The following is a 27,636-nucleotide window of genomic DNA, read 5'->3' as shown; positions in this document are numbered from 1 at the left end:
GAAACAAATGAGTTAACAAATAAAAAGGTAGCTTTAGTAAAAGTTCTTTGGCAATGACACGACATAGAAGGGGCTACCTAGGAACTGGAGGATACTATGAGGAAGCAATACCCGAATATTTTTACTGGTAAGATTTTCGAGGACGAAAATCCTTAAGGGGGAGAGTTGTAACAGCCTATTTTTTAGTGAAATAGGAATAGTGGTTTCAGGGCCACAAATCCGATCCAAAAATAAAATTTATTTTTATTTTATTACATGGTCCGTAATATGCTAGAAATGTCATGTGAAATTTTTGATAATAAAATATTATCAATTTAGTGCTTAATTACGGGATGGACTAAATTGCATAAAATGCAAAAGTTGAATTCTAGTAGCTAGAAGGATTAAATAGCTATGGAATTCAAAACTTGAGGTCCTTATATAGTAATTAGACCATTAAAGAAAAGTATGTAGATATTTTGGCAACTCATCCATGGAAATTTAGAAAAAGGGCAAGGGCAAAATTATAATTTGAAATAATTTAATTAATTAAAAGATGAAAAAAAAATATCATCTTATTTAATCATATTCTTCCCCAAAAATACATGGAAACCCTAGGAGAGAGAGAAGAAACTTTCATGGCTTAATTGGGCAAGTTTCCTTGTCTCGTTTTTAGTAATTTTGATATTTTTGAAACCGAGATAGCTTAATCTATCTATTTGGGGGATCAATTTGAAGAGTTATCAAAGTATAGAAATTAGGTCATGGATGTATATGCTAAAAATTAGAAATTTATGGTAGAAAATAAAAAGTTGTTGTTAGATAAACAACTTCCACAGAGTGATTTTTTTATGAAAACATGATTTAGGGACTAAAATGTAAAGTTCTAAAAATTGATGAAAAATTCTGAAATTTATAGAAAACATGTGCTATAAATTTTATGTTGAAATTTTGATTAGGCTTCGAATAGGGAGTAAATTTGCATAAATTTCATTTTCCGAGCCTAGGGACGAAATTGGAATTTATGGAAAAGTTAGGGGCAAAATTGTAATTTTTCTTAGGACGTAAATTGAGTCCAAATGAATATGAAATGTGTGAAATTGATGATTAAAGTTATTTATATAAATCTGGACAACACAAATTCAAGGTTAGATCGAGGAAAAAAAGGTTTCGGATTAGTAGATTTTATACGTGAACCAATGTCGAGGTAAGTTCTTGTAACTTATTTGGCATGTAAATATATTAACTTGAATGCTATGATTGTATGCAATATGTTTTATATTTATGTGAATATTATAAATATATGAAATGATTACATATTCGGAAATATTGGAAAAAGGGTAAAGTCTTGTTTGAATATCGAATTTCGATGGATAAATATGATTGCCTTATAAAAATGAGGTCTTGCATTTGTTGCTGACGGGATTTACCTCAGACGAGTAATCCTATTGATCTCATCATAGAAAGGATTTAGCCCAGACAGGTAATCTTGATATAATTCCTCTCGAGCATATGTTATAATTAGGATTTAACCTGGACTGGTAATCCTAATTGAGCTCTTCTGAGCATACGTTACATAAAGGATTTAGCCAGAACTGGTAATCCTGTAACAAGATACGTGGCTCGAGAGTGTGCTCTTTGATTAAATGCCCTAATGGGTACTCTTGAATAAGAATTGACGGGTTATTGAATTCTACACCTTGAGTGTACTACTTAAGTATCCATCAGAATTTCAATGATTCAACGGACAAAACTCTTGGCATGATAAGAGAATTATGAGATGAAATGATAATGTTTTGAAAGAATATTGCATGATGAGCTCATCTATGTTTCCTTAATGTATATGAAAATTTTGTGACTAACATTTATGCTTGAATGCATGTGTTTAGGCAATTTTACCAAATGGATGGAAAACATGATATTGTATACTTAGATTTAATAAATGGGATTGGTAAGTTTAGTTTCCGTTATACAAACTTACTGAGCATCTATTTTATTTTCCCCTGTTTTATACTGCTTGAAAGCTCACGAGAGGTTAGAGATCATTGGAGCATCGTCACACTATCTACTAGCTTGTTTTGGTATATATAGTAAAATCATTTTGGTATAATGGCATGTATAGGCTAACTTGGCCAAAGATGGCTTAACTACGTGGTTTGTAATCTAGCCATTGGAATGGCTAGTGATGGTTGTTTTTGATATACTTGTAATGTCATACTATGGTAGCTACATACATGTTAAATGCTTGTTCAAATTATGCCTAACATATGGAGTATACCAAGGTAAGATTATGAACATGTATGCATCTAATGATATGCCATGTTGAATGATAGAGTTTGCTTAATTTGAATGCTTGAGATGGTTGGTATTTGCATGTGAGTTTAGGTGCAGGTCATTGGTGTGATTTTGGGTGAGAAATGAAGCTAGAAATGGCTTCATTTTGTCCACACAGGCAGACAGACGGGAGTGTGTCTAGACCATGTGTGACACACGACCTGGTACATAGGCATGTGGTTAGGTTGTGTGTCCCATGCACCTTAAATTAGAGAAACAGAATGCTTAGAATTGAGCACACGGGCAGAGACACGGGCGTATGTCTCAGCCGTGTGAAACCTGCACCTAATTTCAAAAGAATTTAATTAACCACACGGCTTAGCACACAAGCGTGTGGCAGGGCCGTGTGCACAAGTCAGAGATTTCCACAGGGTCGAACACGGCCTGTAGCACGAGCATGTCCCTTGGTCCACACGGGAGTATGAGCCTTGCACCTTGGAAAATTTTTGAAATGTCGCTAAAAATTCTTAGAGTTTCTGATTAAGTCCTAGTTTGATTTTAATACTCATATTGGGCGTCGAGGGTCCATTTAAGGGACATTTTGAATAATCTCGGGAAATGAATAGTGATTGATGTGATTTATCACTAAATATTCTAAAAGTTTTGGTAGTACTCCGTAACTCTATTATGGCGACAGATATGGGTTAGGGGTGTTACAGGATTTGTAAATACTCACCATTATTTGTGATATTGTGAGCATATAGCTCTTGGTAGACTAATTTGTTTGGAGTAGATCAGGGACTGTTGAGCTTGAGTCTCCACTCATCGTGTTATTTGAGGCGCTATAAGGGAGCGTGTGGTTAGGGCCTGCTCAATTCAAAGGACTACATTTGATTTGTGGGATTTCGAAGATCTGTTTATCCAATGTATGATCACACGTTTACTTATTTCCATGGATGTATTATGCCAATATAATTAATTGATTCTGCCAATATAACTGAATTTTTCTGTGTTAAAAGATTGTTTTACATGCCATGGAAAAATTGACTCTTAATTCTTGAAATAGCATGTGATGTTATAGTGAAATGTTAACATGTTGTGACTGAAATTTTAATGCTGAATTGCTTTGATTTATGCATGATTGCCTGCAAATTACTTTATGTTTTTACTATCATTCACTAAGCTTTTAAGCTCATACCCTCACATTTCATATATAGAATTTTCAGGCGTAAGGATTCGAGAAGCGAGTGCAAGGGAAATCCAAGAATAAGGCTCGGTAGTGGCTTAATAAATTTAATTTAGAAACTATATAGCAGCATTGTGATGCTTTGGGGACTAGTGTTATTTTACTTGTAATTGATATTGGACATTAAATTTTGGACTTCAATGTTGGTGATTTTATAATTTCTTTAATACATGATTTTTTTGTCTAATTGATATTTGATTTATGGCATGTTGTTGAGTGTTCGTACAGTAATTGATAACACGGTGTATGAAGCATGTATTTTTTACTAACAATGTTTAATTAAAGCTTACCATGGAGTGGATTGCTTGCGGCTAAGGTATGTAGCTTGTGTGAATTAATTGGTGTTTGCTATGCATGTAATTGGGTGTCAAATTTTGATTAATTGTTGCATATTTGTAGTAAATAAATTAAACTGGAGATGTGTGGATGTTTATGGTAATTAATTGTAGCTATTTTAAGTTTAATGGGCAAGTAAAATATGTAAAATCAGGTAATTAAAACGATTTTTTGACAAAATAGGTTCAGTGGTTTGCACACAGGCATGTGTCTTTTCATACAGACGTGTGGGTTTTTGCGGGTTTGATTTTTTGTTTTTGTAATCTAGTAATCTAATTTGCTTAATTTATAATTTAGTCCTAAAACTTGATTAGATTAATTGAAGCCTTTAATGATAGAGAAACTTGGTAATATTCTTGGATTAGACTTGTAACTATTAATATTTGGTAGAAACACTCTTTATTTTTAATTTGGAAAATGTACTAAAAGTTTGTAAAAGTTACGACTTAGTCCCTAATGATAAAACTTGAATTATACATAGTAAATGAACTCGAATTAATTTGAAATTTTTAAGGCTTGCAAGATTTGACTAAAAGAAGGTCGATAACTATTTAGAAATAAAATCGGGATAGTTTAACCTTAGATGGTAAAATGACCAAAATACCCTAAGGTTTAAATACCTAGGAAAAGTTTAAAAATGGTTCACAAATTGCTTCCACATTAATAATGATAGTTAATTAGTCATAAATGAGGTTTTATAAGGTTAGGGTGTGCGTCGGGTTACGAATGTAACAGTTCAAACTCGAATCGGTCTGTCCCGATTGAGTTTGAGATGTAACATTTGGTGAATTCAAGATTTTGAGTTGAAATCCAAGTTTAAATGGATATTTAAGCTCAAATCATGTTTACTAAGAGGTTTTTCATCAAAAAACAAAAGATCAAACTCGTTTGGTTGATTAATTTTGACAAATTTATTTTTTTAACTAAGAACATGAGTTGATTTTCTGGAAAATTATTAATTGGTTTGTTTGATGAAATTGATGCTTAGTTTTTATGTTGATAGCTTAGGAATGATGTTTATAAATGAATTTTGGTGCAGACAAGATCATTTGGAAGCTGAAACTTGTGTTTCAGCTAGATCATGAGTTTTCGATAAGGTAGATTGGAAAGATATTTCAGATCTATGTAGTTCATGATTTTTCAATTTTTTTATTGTTAATGATAGCTTGTAACATTTATTTTACCTCTGTTTAAGATCCACATCGAGGAGGGGTCACTACTAATCAGAATTGAGGTTCAAACACGGCTACTTGATACGCTTTGGCTTGAGAAGCAAAGTGTGAATGTGAGTGGTTTTTAAAGGAAATTGGTAAACATGCCTATTTACATTCTGAATTTAGGTTTTGAATTGTTTTTCTAGTGGTTCAATTGTATCTTAAATGGTTTAGATTTCAAAATTGATTTTAATTTTATGAAAGCATATTTGCAAATGATTTATGGAAACTGTGAATAGAGTGTTTGATATGGTTGATTTGATTTGTATTGATTAATAAATGGAGCATGTATTACTATATATTAGAGCACTTAATGATGATTATATAGTTGGTTTTGGATCCATGGACAAAGACACTTATTGAGCTTATCTATGTTGATGTTAAAATTGCTAAGTGACATGCTTTAAATTAAATTTTTATATCCTAAATTAAGTGCCTAAAAATCAATGTTTATGCCCAGTGTGTTTGGTTATATTGGCAACACTGCATGGTGGATCCATTGGATATAGATGGCATGTCATAGGATTAGTGAGCACTTACTACTACATGTGTTATTTGTGAGCATATGGCTCTAGGAGTATTGACTTTGCTGTAGTGAATTAATGAGTGTTTAGATTTTTTTCTTCACTCAATCATTGGCAATTTTGACGTGACATAAAGGAGTGTGTCGCTTCACCCCACTCAACTAGTGTACTATATTCAATATTTAGGAGATTGGAGATTCGTTTATCAAATGCATGATCACATGTTTATATTTTTCCATGGATGTCATTTGCCAATATAAGTGTGTTTTTCTTAAATATATTATGTTTTCATATGCCATAATAAATGTGATTTTTACTCATGGAATAACATGTGGAATTATGTTGTTATGATGTTGCATTGTTGCTGGAAATTTCAGACAATTGAATGCCATAATTGAGCATGAAAATATAATTGAAACTATGGATCATATGCATGAAATTTGATAAATGATTTGCCTTGGTTTAAGTATGTCTTTGGTGTGTTTTACTTATTGAATTTATGGCCATTCACTGAGCTTTTTAAGCTCACACCCTCATAGCTTTGTGCAAAATTTTTCTAGCTTTGGGGAGTCGAGGAGTAAGGCAAGGTTGGTCCAAGTTTAAGGCTACTTGGTAGTATAGATTAAGGAATTTTCTATAGATACATTAGAGGTCATTGTGGCACTCAATTGGGATAATTTGATACACTTGTAATGGTTGTTTGAGACTTACATTTGGGTATTAATTTTGAGATGTTATATTTGTTTTTTTAATGTTTTTTTATGGTTAAATGTTGAGTGTAGTATTGTATGTTGCTAAGCGACAACATGGTGATTGAAGCATGAAATTTTCACTAATACATTTTAATTGTACTTCGTCAAGGAGTGGATAGCTTTGTGACTAATGTAAGTCTATTATATGTTTTAATTGTTGTTTGTTAAGCATGATTTTGAATGTTTAAATTATTATACACATGTTGTTTATTAGTTGTAATTAGATTAATTACAGTTGTACGTATGATTAAGGTAATAAAACTAAGCTAATATAGACTTAATTAATAAACGGATTAAAGATATATGGCTAATTAAAAAGAATTTTAGGGGTTTCGTAAATTGACTATAAGAAAGTTGGTAATCATTTTGAATTAAAATCATGTTCGTTTGGCTTTAAATGGTGAAATGACCTAAATACCCTTAGGGTTAAACCCCTAAAGGAAGTTTCAAAATGGTTCACAAATCACTTGTGCAAAAAGATTAGATAGTTATTAGTATAACACCCCTCACCCGTATTCAATGCCGGAATAGGGTTACGGAGCATTACCAAACTGACAACACATTTAAAACATACTTTTCGAATACATTTAACCAATTTATACAATCATCATTCAATCACAATCAATTTCTCCCTAATACGAGCCTACGTGGCCCTAAACATACATTGGGAGTGGTTCGGGACTAAACTGAAAACTTAAGAAACTTTCACAAAACTTTGAAAATTTTTCTTACAACAGGCGACACACGCCCATGTGCCCAGGCCGTGTGTCTCACACGGCCACTAGACACGGTCGTGTGGCTAGCCCGTGTGCCCTAAAAATGGCCATACACGCCCGTGTGCCAAGCCGTGTACTAGGCCGTGCCAAACCTGTAGGGTATACTAACTTATGCCACACAGTCAAGTCACACATCTATGTGTGACAGTGTGGAGCATACTGACTTGATTTTAATTTCAACACCAGGGAACACACGGCCGTGTAACATAACCGTGTTTCACACACACCCGTGTCTCTGCCCGTGTGGACAAAATTAGGTTATTTACCAAGCCATTTTGCCACCCCAAATTGCACACACCTACACAATCCAATTGGTACACATTCATAGCATATTTAAATATCCAAATCAACCACAACCAAGACTAAAATGTACCATTTCAATATCAACAACTAACATACTTTTAACACCATACTTTGCCTACTCATATCATGCCAACTCACATTTCCAAAGCATTCATATATATATACCATATCAACTAAGTATTTCTTAGCCTAAAATCACAAGCACAAACATTCTCAATTTTTCAACCATTAGCTACCATGAAAGTTGCATTCAACAAGCCATTCCCAATCAAACATGAATTACATCACTAAGAGGCATTAGCACAACTATATACATACATCATCAACCAATCTGATTAAATCAACTTACATAGCCATTTACAACATTATAAACACAACTTTTATAAGCCAACACAAATAGCCAAATTCATAACAACACATACACCAAAAAGACCAAGTTCGTATACATGCCATATACTTAATATACAAAAGGTCATAGGTACAGAGAAATAGGTGGATAGTGTGATGCAATCTCCAAGATCCCCGACTCCGAGCTAGCTTTGAAAGCTATAAAACACTGAGAAATACACAAAGTAAGCTTTATAGCTTAATAAGCTCGTATGAAATAAACTCAATGTAATCACAGAAATATAACTCAATAATTTGAATACAACAATATGTAGCTTACATTAGCTAACAAACCTTTCCAATTCTCAATTGTGAGATTATACACTTCCTTCACAAGTTTCTTCGATTTGAAGCTTATAATTCATGTACATACCTGTAACATTTTACATCAATCCCATAATCATCCACCTCTTTCGTATACCCAATGAGCCATTCAGAATAGAAGTCGAAAACTCAAGGTTTTCACACGATAAGTACCTATACCATGGCCCGAAGCCAAATCAAGGTAACTTATCTCCGAAGTACTGATATCATGGCTCGAAGCCAAATCAGCTAATATGCATGGCCCGAAGCCAAATCGGTATAACTCACACCCGAAGTGCTATATCGTGGCCCAAAGCCAACTCAATGTATCCCCTAATGACATGTCACTAGCATCACTAGCATCCTAAACTATTCCTAAGGTTCAACTGGGATTTCAAATATCAAATCTTCTTCAAATCACAATCCTTTATATCCACAATCTCGTATTCGCAATGTATGCAATATCAAAGCATATGAAATACATTTGTATTGAAATTTATCACATACGAACTTACTTCGAATGTAGAAATGACAAATAAGTCGTTTAGTCGATAACTTTCGTTTTTCCCTGATCCAGATCCAAATTCTTCTTTTCTTGATCTAAATATATTCAAAATTAACTTATTTAATCATCTCTCTATTCAATTTAATCTAAAACACACATTAGGGTTATTTTACACATTTGCCCCTAAACTTTCACATTTTTAAAATTTAGTCTTTATTACACAAAATCACAAATTCATGCAAATTTCGAAACATCCATGCTTAGCCAAATTACTATTATGCCCCTAGCAGCCCATATTTTTCATTTATTTCACATTTTATCCACAAATTTTCAACATTTCTCAATTTAATCCCTATCTTGCAATTTCATTAAAAATCACTTAACAAAACTTATATATCTATCAACAAGCATTTATAATCTATCAAGAAACTTCAAAATACACATGTATTCATCAATGGAATCATTCAAAATCTTTAACAGTTTCGCAAAATAGTCCCTGGGCTAGCTAGTACTAGTTACAACAATCTCAACAACATAGAAATCATTAAAAACAGGACAAAAATGGACTTACAATTGCACAAATGAGCTTGGCCGAATGATGAGTGTTCAACAATGGATTTTTCCCTCTAATATTCAGTTGAAGAAGAAACTAAAATATGATAAAAGATTTTGATTTTATTTATTTTATCTTTAATTATAAATTTCAAAATTTAACCTTTAAAAGCATTAGTAATTACACCAAATACTACTCCAATATCAGCCACTACCTTTCAAAGGGTTAATTACCACTTAAGGACATTTATTTTAAGGTTTTATAGCTATTAGATACCTTTAGCTAATAGAACTCCCCTTTAACTTTTTACGCGATTTAGTCCTTTTTATCAAATTGACCAACCAAACGATAAAATTTCTTAATGAAATTTTCACACAATCTCACTATCATGCTGCAGACATTAAAATAATAATTTCAAATTCAAATTTATGGTCCCAAAACCACTATTCTGATTTTACTAAAAACGGGATGTTACAACTCTCCCCCCTTAGGGATTTTCGTTCCCGAAATTCTTACTAGTGAATAGGTTAGTGTAACACCCCAAACCTGGCCTAGACGTTATGGCCGAATCTGGCAGTCACATTGAAGTGTTTTTCGAAACTGTGATTTCATTTAAAAACCCTTCTTACTATTTAAAACTTGTATGAAGTCTCAGTTTGTGTTTGTTTAATTTCAAAACGTGGTTCATTAGAAAGTTAATCACTTTTAAAAAACGTTATTAATTTCGTTGAAAATCTCTTACAGTTGCGGAAGCTAATTTAAGTTAAAGAAGTTTAAAACATATTGTTTTAGAAACAGTAATTGGTTTGAAAACTCGTCTTTTCCTAGACTAGCAGTTTAAAGTGAGTAATCAAAAGCCCAATTAAAAGTAAATCCCACAAATGGTCTTATTACAAACCAGAAATCAAAAATCAAAAATCAAAAATACAAGTAAACAATTTAACGTAGGAGTAGGAGCAGTTGTGTGGCCATCTCCTAGTCCCTCACAGCACCGATCCACCTAACGCTGAGGACTACTTGTACAGTTAAAAACGGGGTGAGTTTACGAAAACTCAATGTGTAATCCCCTTACTAGAGTAACAATCAAGATATCTAAAAGTAAAGCGAAAGCGATGCGGGCGAGTCCTTTAACAAGAATAAAGACAGTCCAATTCAGAGCATAAGTGGGCCAAAGCCCATTACAATATCATTTGGGTCACAGCCCATAACAGAATTAATTGGGCCTAGCCCATCTCAGTAACAAAACAAAATGTAAATGCATGGATGCATGCTATCCCATCCAACCCTACACTACCTGTGGGGAATAACTCACCCATGCCGTCCCTACACTTACAATGTTAGCAAGTTGTAGCACTAATTGAAATCGCAGCATAGCTACTAGTACATATACGGCTTTAAGCCTTCAGTAGCGGTATTATAATTGGCACAAAGCCATCTGTAACTGTAATAAGTCTGGCACATAGCCATTAGCGAAGGTAATATAATTGGCACACAGCCATGGGTAAATATGATCGACACAGAGTCTCGATAAATATGATAGGCACATAGCCATTGGTAAATACGATTTGCACAAAGCCATAATCAACATAGCACAAAGCCATATTTAGGTTGGCACAGAGTCATAATCAGATTAAGCAACACTAAGCCGTTCATTGGTCTACAGTCGTCTCGTACGACCCGTGAGACTTTAACAGATCAATACTGGATCCACAGTCGTCTCATATGACCCGTGTGATCCTATCAGAACTTCCTCCGTATCAATGTCCCAACCCCATGCACTATGTCGTGTATGTCATGCTCAATCATCACATTTGTATGCAAAATGGTCATACTCAGTAACAATCATTTAAACATATATTAAAAGCATATCAGTCGTAAAACCACCGTCAAGTCAGTTAAAGCACAGTCATACAATCACAGTCAAATCAGTCAAATTCATAGTCCAAGTCATCCATTTACCCACAAGGGCAAAATAGTCATTTTACCCTACAGGGGTATTTCGATAATCTAAACAGTTTGGCCTAAACATGCTTATCGGCCCATCTAAAGGTTTACAGTCGCCCCGAGTGACTTTTACAACCCTAATGGTCCTATCGGTGAAAATGGGCCCAAGGCTCATTATTCGGCCCAAATGGGCCCACACACTCGTGCGGCCTAATTAGCCCAGGATTAACCACGGTTATGCATACTACACAGCCCAGTCCAAAGTTTGTCACTTATCGAGGATTTTATCCATGTGGGGCCCACGAGCCCATTGGGCCCACACAGCCCACTTCAGCCCATTGAGGCCAAGAATGGCCTATGCCATGTGCGCGACATGACAAGCCCCACTATTTTCCACCTAATAGTCAAATTTACACAAACAAACCCACAGGCATATCGGGCCAATTTGGCCCAATATGGCCTAAGCCCATGAATTCGTTCATGGCGGCCATTTCTGTCGTACACCCATGTTTCGTGGGCTTGGTTTACCATGCGTGCGATTGCACGCTCTAAGCCCCTCCTTTCAACTTTTTGGCTTCTCAGTATTTCGGTATTTCGACATTTTCCGACCGATGGTCTAATCAATGTGTGTGGATTCACACACTCTTTCGGCTTTTGACCAATTATCATATACGGTACTATTACACACCTGATGCGATTTGCTGTAAAACACTATCAAGCACTCCGGGACCTGCAGATCCAAACAAGATAGTTCACTACTCCACAATTCGACGCGGACAATTCTGTAAAGACCTAATACTAATATCAATTCACATTTCATATCCAAGGGTAAAAGAAAAACCTTCCTTTAACACCACCAAAATATAGCCAGTTTACCTACCAACTGCGTAACAGTAGAGTCGCACTACTCCAACGCTAACCGAGTCGTTCCAACACTTAACATTCACAAATAGAACAGTCGATCGATTCACCAAAAATCCCTAAATGAAAAGAAAACTTCACAGCTATGACACTTACCAAAATGCAAGAACCCAAAACAAAGGTGGCAAGTTGCATCAACGAAAACCAAGGATTAAAGAAGGAACGACTTATAAGGAAAATCTAAAACTGTGAGAAGAAAGGAAAAGAAAGTTCAACAGGCAGTTGGCAGAAAAAAAGAAGACAATGAAAAATCGGCAAGGGAGGAGGAGGGTGCAAATGTTGCCATAGGAAATAACAGAACAAAAAGGGAAACGAAAGAAATTGCAAAGAACCATCTAGCAAAAATTGGAAAAGAACAAAATGGCAGAGTTGAGAAGCAGAGAAAAACTATCGTCTATAATTTTTTTGGGAAAAGAATGGAAACCAAATTCTTTGAACACAAGATAACAATAACCCACATAAAATCCCATATTTTCCTCCTTAATCTTTCCATAAATCACTCCTTGATTTTCTCCTAATATCTCTCCATGATACACTCCATAAATCACTCCAACCTCCCATTCAAACTCTATTCAAACTCTCTTGACCAATTCAACCTCAAAGTCTCAGTCCAACTCCACCTCCTACATAGCTCAAACAGTAAAATAAATACTCCATTGCGCATCCCAAGACTTAAACCTCAGACCTCACAGTTACACAACACGCCACCTTACCACTCTACTGCAGGCTCTTTCTGTGTCATAAATCATCCATAATTATTTATAAAGCCTACATGCCAGAGCCATGGTTCATCCCTTAAAAACCAAAATTTTGCAAGAGCCAAGGCTTGAACCCAAGACTTCTCAGTCACTTCCTAGGACACTTAACCACTGAAGCAGGCATTTATTTGTGTCATTCACTTGTACAACTAAATTCCAATTCCTCCGATACGCGAAGCTCATTTCTTCTAGGCCCAAAATTTGGGGCCTTACAATTAAGGTATTGTTTTCTCATAGCTTCCTCGGGTTCCCACGTAGCCTCTTCGACACCGTGTCATTGCCACAAAACTTTCACCAAGGCTATGCATTTATTTCTCAATTCTTTAACCTCATGTGCTAGAATTCTGATCAGTTCTTCATTGTACGTCATATCGAGTTGAATTTAGATCTCCAACGGAGAAATCACATGGGATGAATCATATCTATATCAGCGCAACATGGATACATGAAACATGTTGTGAATCTTTTCTAACTCAATAGGTAATGCTAGCCGATATGCCACTGGTCCTATTCGTTCAATAATGTCATACAGACCGATGAATCGCAGACTCAATTTGCCTTTACGACCGGAACGAAGTATTTTCTTCCATGAAGATACTTTCAATAACATTTTGTCACCGATCTTATATTCAATCTCTTTTCGTTTCAAATCTGCGTATGATTTTTTTTTATTTGAAACTACTTTCAAATAGTCGCGAATTACTTTCACTTTCTTTTCAGTTTCTCTAACCAAATCAACCCTATGAATCTGTTTCTCGCTAAGTTCGGTCTAGTACAATGGAGTTCAACATTTGCGACCGTACAATGCTTCGTATGGTGCCATCTTTATGCTTGATTGAAAATTGTTATTATATGCAAATTCAACCAGCGACAAATATTTCTCCTAGTTGCCTTCGAACTCTAAAACACCAACATCGAATCATATCTTCAAGAATCTGAATTACTCGTTCAGACTTTCCATCAATTTGTGGATGAAAAGCTGTACTAAAATTCAACTTCGTACCTAGAGCTTCTTATACTTTCTTTCAAAATATGTAAACCTCTAATCTCTATTCAAAATAATCAAAACTGGCACCCCGTGCAATCTAACAATCTCAGCAATATACAATTCAGCTAATCTATCGAGTGAATAGTCAGTATGTACCTGGATGAAATGTGCAAATTTTGTCAATCGATCAACGACAACCCAAATTGCATCTCTCTTCTTCAGAGACAGGGGTAATCCCGATACGAAATCCATAGTCACTCTATCTCATTTCCATTTCGGTAACATCACAGGCTGAAATTGTAACACCCCTCACCCGTATTCACGGTCAGAATAGAGTTACGAGGTATTACCGGTCAATACATATCATTTAACATACATAACTCATACATTTATTCATCCATTCTCAAACACCATTCAATCATATTCACATTGTCCCTTATAAGAGCCTAAGAGGCCTTAAACATGCTTTAAAAATGGTTTGGGACTAAACCGATAACATACAAATATTTTGGAAACTTATAAAAATTTCAAACATACAAGGGTCACATGCCCGTGTCAACAGGCCGTGTGCCTCACACAACTCTGGACAAGCTCATGTCCCAAGCCGTGTGAAAATAGGGCATACATATTGACTTGGGTCACATGGCCGACCACACGTCAGTGTGTCTAACCTGTGTGCCCTACGAAGTGGCCACACACGCCTGTGTGCCAAGCTGTATTCTAGACCATGCCAATCCTGTAAGGTATATTGACATATACAACACGGCCAAGTCACACACCCGTGTGCTAGGCCGTGTGCCATTTAGGGGATATACTGACTTGTACCACACGGCCAGTCACACGCTTGTGTGTGAGGCCGTCTGGAGCATACTAACTTTAATTTAATTTAAACACTAGAGGAGACACGGTTGTGTAGAATGACCATGTGTCGAACACGGCTGAGACACACGCCCGTGTCCCTACCCGTGTGGACAAAAATAGGCCATTTGCAAGGCCAATTTGCCACCCTTTTTCATAATCAACTAAACAACCAAAATGGTACCATTTGATCATACAATAGGCATTCCAAAATCACCAACCAAATGCACAATTTATACCATATCCATTTCAACCAAATTTAATACCCAACTTAATGTCAATTACCTATTCAACACCTATATCATCAAGCATCAATTCACAAGCATAAAACTTCTCAAATTATGAACTGCAATCACACCATGTAAATCATTTACCAAACTCAAAATATAACCATTTGAGCAATTATGAAACCATAACCACATTGATACCAAAACATACTAAAATAAGCCATCACTCATGGCTATATATACAAAACAAACCATATACATTTACTTTGTTGAGCTGTCGATAGTCTATATACATTCTTGTCATGCCATCTTTCTTTTTCACAAATAACACTGGTGCACCCCAGGGAGAGAAACTCAGTCTAGCAAAACCTCTATCTGTCAATTCATGCAACTGAGCTTTCAATTCTTTTAACTCTGTTGGGGCCATTTTGCACGGAGCTATCAATATCGGCATTGTTCCCAGTACTAATTCAATACCAAACCCAACCTCTCTGATAGGTGGTAAACCCGATAACCCTTTGGAGAATACATCTGAATACTCGCATACAACTAGTATTGATTCAATCTTTGTTTCTGTCACTTTTGTATCTAATACATATGCAAGATAGGCTTCACACCTCTTTCTCAAAAATCTCTGAGCTAATATAGACGAGATCATAATTGGCATACTGTTCAAATCATTAGATTCAATTCTTATAATCCCATTATTCTGACATTTCAATTCAATTGTCTTTCGTCTACAATTCACTATAGCATTATGCATCGTTAGCCAATCCATACCCAAAATTACATCAAATTCATCTAATGAAAACAATATCAGATTAGTCGAAAAATAGAATCCCCAATTCATTAACGGACAATTCTTACAGACTTTATCAACCAAAACACATTTGCCTAAGGGGTTCTACACTCTAATCACATATTCAGTAGACTCTACAGGCAAAGTCTTACTAAATACTAAGTTGTTACATATATAAGAATGAGTTGATCTTGGATCTATTAACGCAATCACATTAGTATCATAAAGAGAGAAAGTACCGGTGATAACATCTAGAGATGACGCTTCTTCGTGAGCGCGAATAGCGTAGGCTCTAGCAGGTGCTCTGGCCTCAGATCTCACGGTAGAGTCTCTCGTTGCCCCTCGACTACCACTCACATTCCCATCATTTCTCGGTGGTCTTCCTCTAGCCGACATATTACTCGGTCTTGCATTCTGAGATTTATCTTTTTCATTTAGTTCGGGACAATCTCTAATATAATCTCGTGAACCACAACTATAACAAGCTCTATTATTAGCTTTCACCCGGCACTCTCCAAAATGCCATCTTCTACAATGTTGACACTTGGGTTTAACATCTTTCACATTGCCAACACCTTCAGCTTCAAGGCTAATGAATTGTTTTCCACAATCTCTATTAGAATATCCCACTGAAGCTGCCGATCGGCTAAAAAAGTCTCTGGATTTCTTCGATGAGGATAGATAAGATTTACTCATCGATCTCTTTCTTGTTTCTTTAGTTTCTGAATCTGCCTTTCTCTTTTCTTTGCTAAGATCCCCGGCTTTACAAGCCCTTTCAACAAGAATGAAAAATTCTTTTAACTCTAAAATTTCAAGTAGCAGTTTTATATCTTTGTTCAATCAGTCAACGAGCTATTTAAACATAATCTCCTCAGTAGACACATACTCTCGAGCAAACTTGCTCAACCAAATGAATTCTCTTTCATACTCGGTGATAGTCATCCGACCTTGTTTCAACTTTAGAAACTTTTTATGCTTCTGATCGAAAAATCATTGACTAATGTATTTCTTTCAAAATTCAGATTGGAAAAACCCCAAGTAACCCATTTTTTAGGAACCATAGATATCAACGTTTTCCACCAATGGTACACATTATCTCTCAGTAAAGACACAACACATTTGATACATTCATCAGGAGTGCAAGATAATTCATCGAATACTCAAATCGTGTTTTCGAGCTGGAACTCAGCTCTCTCTGCATCATCATCAATAGTAGCCCGAAATTCTTCAGCCCCATGTTTACGAATTTTATCCACTGGTGGCTTGTTCAATCGTGTCAAATCTATAACTTGAGGAATAACAGGGTTTGGTTAAGGAACAAGTGGGGGTGGAGGTTGTTGAGCAGCCAGATTGGTTCGAACGAACTCCATGTGTGACAACCCTAATTTGACCCTAGTCAGAAAGTGGTTTCGGGATCACAAAACTGAGTCACAAAAATAATTAAATGTTATATTCTGTGATTATTACATATGAAAGTGCATGTGTGAAAATCTCATGCTTTGATTTTGCCATTTGTGAGTGAAATTATGAAATAGGACCTATGTGAAAATTTTTGAAAATGCTATAGGCAAATTTGTAATGGCCAAATAAATGGTAGTACAAAATAGGAGGATTTGCATGTCAAACTCCCTATTTTTTTATGTAGTGGCCGGCCATGATGTTAATGGTAGACAACATGTGCAAAATTTTTTATAGAAGTTATGGCATAGGTATGGCACAAATTAATATATGCCATTTTGTGTCATAAAATGTTTAGGAATAAAGAATAATAAGAATAACAAAATGAAAAAAAAGGAGAAGGTTTGTTCATTCTTGTTCTTCATAGCCGAAATTTAAAGAAAAACAGAGGAGGAAACTCTTGAAAAATTCGATCACTAAGGAGGGAGAAGATGCAAGGTAAGTTTATGGTAGTTTGCTTCTATTTTGATGTTCTTGAGTTCTTCTTGATTCTACCTTAACCCATGAAGCATATTTTTGATTTTTGGTTGTGTTGTGAGCATTCGGTCATGAATGGAAATGAAGGAAATGGTTGTTGTTTCATTCTCTTTCGATGAATAATGGAAGATAAGTGAAGTTGAGCCAAACAAATGAGCATGCATGTACATTAGATGCTAAAGGGAAAAATCGGCTAACATGTTGTGTGTATTATGGCCGAATGTGAACTTGGATAATATTGAGTAATGTTTGTGCTTTAAAATGATGAAATGGAGATTATACTTAAGTAAAATCATAGATATGTGATGATTGATTGGTGATATACATGTTTAAATAACATGCATGCAAGGTATATATGTGTGAAAGAGTGATTTGGTAATAAATCTGCTTGGGACAGCAGCAGTAACGTGATTTTGGAAAATCACCATAAATTGTGGAAGATGATTTAGAAGCATAATAAATTATGTAATTAAAGCTTAATGAGTATAGTTTCTTATAAAACAAACCGTGTAAGCAAAAGAATTAACGATAATGAGATATTTGAAGTGATGTTGAACAGGGTCAGAATGACTTCTAGATCCTCTATTCTGTTTTTATAAAATCATTATAAATTGCACAAAAACTGTCATAAGATGAAGTTTATATGCTTAGACTCCTTAATGAGTCTAGTTTCAAAAGAAATAAATGAGAACATATTTTGAATTCTTTACAATGAGAAAATTTATTCGTAGTGAGGAGTGGTCAGATTAGTCAGACAGTGAAACAGGGGAAAATTAAGAAAAATATGGTATTGATTGGCCAAACTAAAAATTCTGAAAATTTTATGGATAAAATATATATAAGTCTATTTTCAGGGAAAATTAACGGCACTTGATTTGGAGTTTTGTAGCTCCAGTTATAAATGATTTAGTGACTATTGCGCAAGAAGACAGCTTGCAGTGAAATTATGATTATGTGGTAAACATTGACAAAAATTTGTTAATGAGTTGCTTATTGATTTCTTATAAGCTTACTATGATCAGTAGGTGTGAAAGTCGAATATATATATTATATTTTTAAAGTGATGCTCGAATAGTCGAATAATGACTAGTTTAAAATCTTTGAATTTAAGTTCAAGAGCATAGAGGGGCAAAATTCGGATAAGGGAAAAGAGAAAGTAATCGAATAGCCGTTGTGATCGTTCGGCAACATTCAAGGTAAGTTCTTAAGTGTTTAAGCTTGATTCCTTTTTACATGCCCAAGAGTTAAATTAATATGGAAAAGGGAATGTAAATTTTATTTAGTTAATGTGCCGAATATGTAATGATTTAAGGCTATAAGCCGATTATGGCTATTATGCTTAAGTTGAATTGGATTTGGAAATTTGATGCACTAAATGAGTGTTACAATGAATAAACTATGCCGTATATGTGCTGGTGGAGATATCACGAGTTGTGATTATTAAATTAAATACCTAATGGAAACCATGATGTGTATAAAATTATTATTATTAGTCATTTGTGGTAGCCGAATATGGCTTGGCACTAAAGTGATTGAATGTGAGCTTCGACGAGGTCAACTATTAAAAGTGTGGTGCTATAAGACTATGGGCTAATACGATACGTGGATTCGTTCCGTAAAGTAAATTATTCAGGTATGCGATATGTACTTATGCATGTTAAATCGATTGGAATTGAATCATGAATGTGAATTGAGAAGCATAGGTAAAAATGCCTATGATAAATATGTGAGTAAGGGTAAAACCATTGTAAATTGTCGATAAGGATGGGCTATGTGCGGAACCATCTTATAATTGCTAATTTGAAAGGTTGTGTGCTAATCAGTGAGCAATAGGTATATATTAGGTGAATCGTGACCTTTTGGTTCTACTTGAATTAAGTTGTGCGATAAATAATTTATGTATATGACTTATAGTCGAATGTTCACTATGGGTTAAGTTTGAATGGCGAAATGGATATGTAATATTTATGTAAGACTTTTGAACTGAAATGTAAATGATGGTGTTCATATGGAGCTTATATTCGAGTGTTGCAAATGACTACTAATGTGATATGTTGAATGAGATGTGTTAATATATGATTAAATATGCATGATATTTGATGTGTATCCGCCTAAAGACCCGCAGCTATATCTTTGGAATTATGTCCGGTTAAATCCATGAGCTTCGTCTTGGTAATATATTCAGTTAAATCCATGAGCTTCGTCTTTGGTAATATATTCGGGTTAAATCCTGCAGCTTCGTCTTTGGTAATATATCCGGTTAAATCCCGCAGCTCGGTTTGGAATCATATTCGCCTTCGTGCCTAGACCTTCGTGTTTAGCGTGCTTCGTGCGATGATGTGTATTCGCCTTCGTGCCTAGCAGACTTCGTGCCAGTGATGTGTATTCGGGCCTTCGTGCCTAGGAGGCATAATGCTGGTGAAATGATATGTTATGTGAATTTGGTATTCCTTGCAAGATAAGGGTTTAGCCGAATGTTAAAGATGAAATGATAGTGTATTGTATCATGCTTATATGGCCTAATGGCAAGTATAATCATGTTGGTAAATATGCAATGTGCTTTTATAATCGAATGATAAGTTTGAAATGAATGTGAGTGAAATGCTATGCATAAGCTATCAAATGCTAAATGTGAAAATGAGATGAAAGAAAAGTGTTTGAGATGTATAATTATATACGTTGAATGATGTTAGTACTTAATTGATATGAATATGTTATATGGAACTTGTTGATTTGATTATTCGGCCTTTAAGCCTAGCAGGCTATAATGCCGTGAAATGATAATCGGCCTCGAGCCTAGCGAGTAAATGCTTGGTGATTTGAGAAAATCTAAGACTAAGGTACCTCGTATTAGATTGACAAATGAATACATTCAATATGTTAAGTGGGCCAGGTACGCATTATGTACTCATATGTGAGTTTGATTTGAAGTGAATCATAAGTGTGTAATGTGATACATATGTGAATAAATGTTATAACTATATCTATGATCATGATACACCGGGTCAGACTGTGAAAGTATGTGAAAGTATTTGATTTAATTATGTTATACGAATTCAGATTAAGTGTGATAAGAATGTTGAACGTGCATTATGTGTTTGTATGTATTCGGCCAGATGGCAATATACTTAGAATATGGCCTCTTGAGAAATTGAATAATCGAAGTATAATTGCGTTTATTTGTTTGTATTGCTTAAAACTTACTAAGCTTATGAAAGCTTACTCCGTTGTTACATTCCTTTGTTTTATAGATTGTTGGCTCCAGTTACTTGCTCGAGTTGGAGTTCGTCGGAGATATTATCATACTGTCGAGCTCACGCTATTGGTATAAGTAAATCCTAGTATTTCGAGTCTATGGCATGTATAGGGTTTTAAATGTTGAGTATGTGATACTATAAGTTAGCCAAAGTTGGTGGCTTGTATTGATAAAGTGTTTTGGCTATGTAAATTGGCTTATGTTGGCTAGTGATGTTTTGGGCCTTGTAAGCCCATATATGGGACAGATTACATGTGAAAAGAAAGGTTTTAAATAGATTGAAATTTTTCGGCAGGGTTTTTGTATGATTGACTGAGTTTAAGTTGGGTAACACCTCGAACCCTTTTCCGGTGAGGGATACGGGCGAGGGGTGTTACACCATGAACCACTCGTTCATCATTTGGAAAAAGGCTTGCTTAGCCTCTCCCTCGTGGCTACTTAACACGGGTCTAGATTTAGTAGGCGTTATCCCTTGAGCAAAAGAAAGCATATTACTCTCTACATCATCGGCTACAGCTCATTTGGGATCTATTACTATACGAAAACACAATTTAAGCTGTCACGAATCATCACACTATGCAGAGTATATATGGCATGTATAGCTAGACTCTCACACAAGCTACGTTAGTCATAAAATCGACTAAACTTTAGCTCTGATACCAATAAATGTAACACTCATCACCCGTATTCACAGTTAGAATATGGTTACGAGGTATTACCGATCAATACATATCATTTAACATATATAACTCATACATTTATTCATCCATTCTCAAACACCATTCAATCATATTCACATTGTCCCTTATAAGGACCTACGAGGCCTTAAAAATGCTTTAAAAGTGGTGTGGGACTAAACTGATAACATACAAAAATTTTGGAAACTTATAAAAATTTCAAACATACAAGGGTCATATGCCTATGTGAACAGGCCGTGTGCCTCACACGGCTCCGGACACGCCCGTGTCCTAGGCTGTGTGAAAAAGGGCATACATACTGGCTTGGGTTACACGGCCGACCACACACCCGTGTGTCTAAACCGTGTGCCTTACGAAGCAGCCACACACGCCCATGTGCCAGGTCGTGTGCTAGGCCATGCCAATCTTGTAGGGTATACTGACTTATGCAACACGACCAAATCATACACTAGTGTGCTAAGCAGTGTGCTATTTAAGGGGTGTATTAACTTGTGCCACACAGCCAGTCACACATCCGTGTGCGAGGCCGTGTGGAGCATACTGTCTTCAATTTAATTTAAACGTCAGGGGACACACGTCCGTGTAGCATGACTGTGTGTCGTACACGGCTGAGACAAACGCCGGTATCTCTGCCCATATGGACAAAAATAGGCCATTCGCAAGGCCAATTTGCTACCCTTTTTCATGATCACCTAAATAACCAAAATGGTACCATTTCATCATACAATAGGCATTCCAAAATCACCAACCAAATGCACAATTTATACTATATCCATTTCAACCAAATTCAATACCCAAATTAATGTCAATTACCTATTCAACACTTATATCATCAAGCATCAATTCACATGGACAAATTGGACAAAAATGATCCATCTTTTCTATTTCTACATTCTTCAATAGATTTAGGCTCAAGATCATCATTTTCTTTTTCTACTTCAATAACAACATTATATGCAAAATTGTTGTCAAAAACTATATTTCTCCGGTTCCATCTTATAACACCCCTAACATGTATCCGTAGCCGAAACAGAGTTATGCAGCATTACCGAAACTTTTAGATTATTTATGGATAAATAACGTCAATCACTGTTCATTTCCTGAGATTATTCAAAATGTCCCTTAAATGGACCCTCATGACCCAATATGAACATTAAAATCAAATCAAGATTTAATCGAACACATACAATTAGCACTGAGCAACTCTTTGACTCAGATACTTTAGTATCCAACACATATGCAAGATAAGCATCATAACCCCTTTTGACATATTTTTGTGCTGATGTTGCTGAAATCACATTAGGTAATTCATCTAGTGTATCAGATTCAACATGAATTAATTCACCACCCTAACATTTCAATACAATAAATTTATGTTTACAATTCACCACTGCATCATATTTGGTTAACCAATCAATTCCCAAAATCACATCAAATTCATCGAATGGCAATAACATCAAGTCAGCCGAAAAGCAATAACCTTTTTACCATCAACGGACAATTTTTACAAACTTTATCCACCATAACACACTAACCCAGGGGGTTTGAAACTTTAACCATAAATTCAGTGAACTCAACAGGTAAATTTTTAACAGACACTAAGTTTGTGCATATGTATGAATGAGTGGAACCATGATCAATTAATGCAGTAATATTAGTATCAAGTAGAGAAAATGTATCGGTAATGACGTCTAGTGCAGAAGCATCTTCTCTAGCACGAACAGCATATGTTCTTGCAGGTGCTCGTGCCTCAGATTTAACTTCTGTATCCCTGGTAATACCTTGACTACCACTAACATTGCCGGGGTGATGGGGTGGTCTACCTCTCGAAACAGGATTACTTGATTTTGGAGTTAGTTTTATTTCTTTTTCAACTCTTTCTAGACAATCTCTGAGAAAATGGTCAAATGAACCACATCGGTAACAAGCTCAACTTTTCAAACGGCATTCCCCAAAGTGAAATTTGTTGCAATGCTTACACTTTGGTTTGGGATTACCGACACTACCCACACTGGTTACAGATGGCGATGAAGACCTCGGGTTAGAGTGTTGAGAGCCTCGCGCTTTTCCAAAATACCCCGTAGAGGTAGTAACACGATCATACTTTTTTTATTTTCTTAGAAGCAGATGGTTGTGACTTACTCATAATCCTTTTTCCAAAAACCTGAGCCTCTCTTTTGGCTTGTCTCTTTTCTTTACTTAATTCTTCAGCTTTATGTGCTCAACTGGCTAACACCGCAAATTCCCTTATTTCGAGAATTTCGATCAACAACTTGATATCTTCATTTAAACCCTCTTCAAAGCGTTTACATATCACAGCCTCGGTTAGAACTCATTCTCTGGCATATTTGCTCAACCAAACAAATTCTCATCCATACTCAGATACAATTATGTCTCCCTGCTTAAGTTCTAAAAATTATTCTTTTTTTGATCCATAAATCTCTGACTAACATATTTCTTCCTGAATTCTGCTTGGAAGAATTCCCATGTAACATTCTCTCTTAGTACAACAAAAGTTATGGTATTCCACCAATGATAGGTTGTATCTTTCAATAGAGATACTACACATTTCAGGCATTCAACAGGTGTACAAGATAATTCAACAAAAACTCGAATGGTATTTTTCAACCAAAATTTAGCCCTTTCCAGATCATCATCTGCAGTAGATCTAAATTCTTTCGCCCTATGCTTACGGATTTTATCTACCGGATGCTTACCTATTCTAGCAGGTTCAGCACCCTATGATACCTCAAGTACCGGTTGAGGAGCAGGTGGGTGAGGCCATTTTACAGCGGGGTTTGTTCTTAAGTACTCGATAAACCATTCACTGATCAATTGAAGAAAACCTATTTTGCCTTCTGACTTTGGCCCTCAGATACGGGCCTTTCACTACCAGATGCAGATGCAACTCTTTGAGCTGAAGTTGAAGCATTGCTACCAGCTTCCTCGGATTCAGCTCTAACTTGGTTGGATGACATTACTATATGAAACACACATTGAAAATGATTAGGAGACATCACACTATCGTGAATTATATAATGGCATGTATAGCTAAACTCATGTTTGCTACGTTAAATCTAAGAATCGACTAAACCATAACTCTGATACCATTAAATATAACACCCCTAACCCGTATCTGTCACCGAAACAAAGTTATAGAGCATTACTGAAACTTTTAGAACATTTAAAGATAAATCACTCAATCACTGTTCATTTCCCAAGATTATTCAAAATGTCCCTTAAGTGGACCCTCGTGGCCCAATATGAGCATTAAAATCAAATCGGGACTTAACCGAAAACTCTAAGAATTTTTTACGACATTTCAAAAATTTTCTAAGTTACAGGGTTCACACGCCCGTGCTGCATGCCATGTTCGACCTCGTGTAACTCTCTGACTTGTGCACACGGCTATTCACACACCCGTGTGCTAGGCTATGTGGTTAATTAAATTCTTTTGAAATTAAGTACAGGTTTCACAGCCAAGACACACACCCGTGTTCTAGGCCATGTAGCACACACAGTTGGGACACACGCCCGTGTCTCTGCTCGTGTGCTCAATTCTGAGCATTCTATTTCTCTAATTTAAGTTGCAGGGGACACACAGCCTAACCGCATGCCCATGTACAAGGCCATGTGTCATACACGGTCTAAACACATGCCCATGTGTGGACAAAATAAGGTTATTTCTAGCTTTATTTCTCACCCAAAATCACACCAATGACCTGCACTTAAACTTATATCGAAATACCAACCATTTCAAACATTCAAATTAAGCAAACTCTATCATTCAACATGGCATATCATTACATGCATACATGTTTATAATCTTACCTTGGTATATTCCATATGAGAGGCATAATTTGAACAACCTTTTAACATGTATATAGCTACCATAGTATGACATTATAAGTATATCAAAAATAGTCATTACTACCCAATCCAATGGCTAGATTACAAACCATATATTTAAGCCATCTATGGCCAAGTTAGCCTATACATGCCATTATACCAAAATGATTTTACTATATATACCTAAAATGAGCTAGTGGATAATGTGATGATGCTCCAATGATCTCCAACCTTCGCGAGCTTTCGAGCACTATAAAATAGGGGAAAATAAAATAGAGTAAGCATTACATGCTTAGTAAGTTCTTATAAGGAAAACTAAACTTAGCAATCCCATTTATTAAATCTAAGTATACAATATCAATTTTTCCATCCGTTTGGCAAAGTTTGCCTAAACACATGCATTCAATCAAAAATGTTAGTCACAAAATTTTCATATACATCAAGTAAACATAAATGAGCTCATCATGAAATGTTCTTTCAAGACATTCTCATTTCATTTCATAATTCTCTCATCATGCCGTGAGTTTTGTCTATTGAATCATTGAAATTCTGATGGATACTCCAATAGTACACTCGAGGTGTACAATTCAATAACCTTCTAATTCTTATTCAGAGGTTCTAATTAAAGCACTTAGTCAAAGAACACACTCTTAAGCCACATATCGTATTACAAGATTACCAGTCCAGGCTAAACCTTTCATGTATCATATGCTCTGAAAGGCTCAATTAGGATTACCAGTCCAGGCTAAATCCTAATTGTAACATATGCTCAAGAGGGAATATATCAGGATTACCCGTCCGGGCTAAATCTTTTCTATGATGAAGTCAATAGGATTACTTGTTCGAACTAAATCCCATCAGCAAAAAATGCAGGACCTTATTTATTTCGGGAAAGCACATATATTCATCGGAATTTAATATTCGAATGGAGCTTAAATCATTTTTCACCATTTTAAACATGTATTCAATTCCTCGTCATAGCAATCAAACAATTCACATCAATATAAGTCATATTCCATACAACACAACATACAATTTAACATATATACATACTCATTTAAGTTATACGAACTTACCTCGACCTGGTTCGCGTATAAAATCTACTAATTCGAAACATTTTCTTTTCCTCGATTTAACCTCGAATTTCGATTGTTTGGATCTATGTAACTAACTTTCATCATCAATTTTACACATTTCTATTCATTAGGACTCAATTTAAATCCTAGGAAAAATTAATATTTTGTCCTTAACTTTTCCATAAATTCCAATTTCGTCCCTAGGCTCGGAAAATGAAATTTATGCAATTTACTCCCTATTCCAAGCCTACGCAGAATTTCAACATAAAATTTACAGCACATATTTTCTATAAATTTTAGAATTTTTCATCAATTTTCACAACTTTACATTTTAATCCCTAAATCATGTTTTCATCGAAAATCTCTTTGTAAAAGTTGTTTATCTATCAACAACCTTTCATTTTCTACCATAAATTTTAAATTTTCAGCATATCCATCAATGACCTAATTTTCGTACTTTGATAACTTTTCAAATTGATCATCTAAATAGAAAGATTAAGTTATCCCAGTTTCAAAAATATCAAAATTACTAAAAACGGGACAAGGAAACTTTTCCAATTAAACCATGAAAGTTTCTTCTCTCTCTCCTAGGGTTTCTATTTATTTTTGGGGAAGAAGATGAGTAAATAAGATGATATTTTCTTTTTCATCTTTTAATTAATTAAATTATTTCAAATTCCAATTTAGTCATTGCCCTTTTCTTTAAATTTCCATGGATAAGTCACCAAAATATCTACATACTTTTCTTTAATGGTTTAATTACCATATAAGGGCCTCAAATTTTGAATTTCATAACTATTTAATCCTTCTAGCTACTAGAATTCAACTTTTGCATTATATATGATTTAGTCCTTCTCGTGATTAAGCACATAATAAATAAAATTTTCTTATCAGAATTTTCACATGACATTTCTAACATATTACGGACCATGTAATAAAATAAAAATAAATTTTATTTTTGGATGGAATTTGTGGTCTCGAAGCCACTGTTTCGATTTCACTAAAAAATGGGCTATTACACATCTTTTCCCTAAAGTAACATAACTTATCGATATCTCTTCATTATCATCATTTTCAAGTACGTGAATATCTTCTAGGGTTTTATGATTATGATTAGTTATATCTTTGGCCTCTTCTTGGGAACTTGTCTCCATAATATAATCACCTTGAGTATT

The sequence above is a fragment of the Gossypium arboreum genome, chromosome 4 (assembly GCF_025698485.1).
Source record: "Gossypium arboreum isolate Shixiya-1 chromosome 4, ASM2569848v2, whole genome shotgun sequence".
Classification (NCBI taxonomy): Eukaryota; Viridiplantae; Streptophyta; class Magnoliopsida; order Malvales; family Malvaceae; genus Gossypium; species Gossypium arboreum.
Note: the sequence above shows the minus strand (reverse complement) of the source record.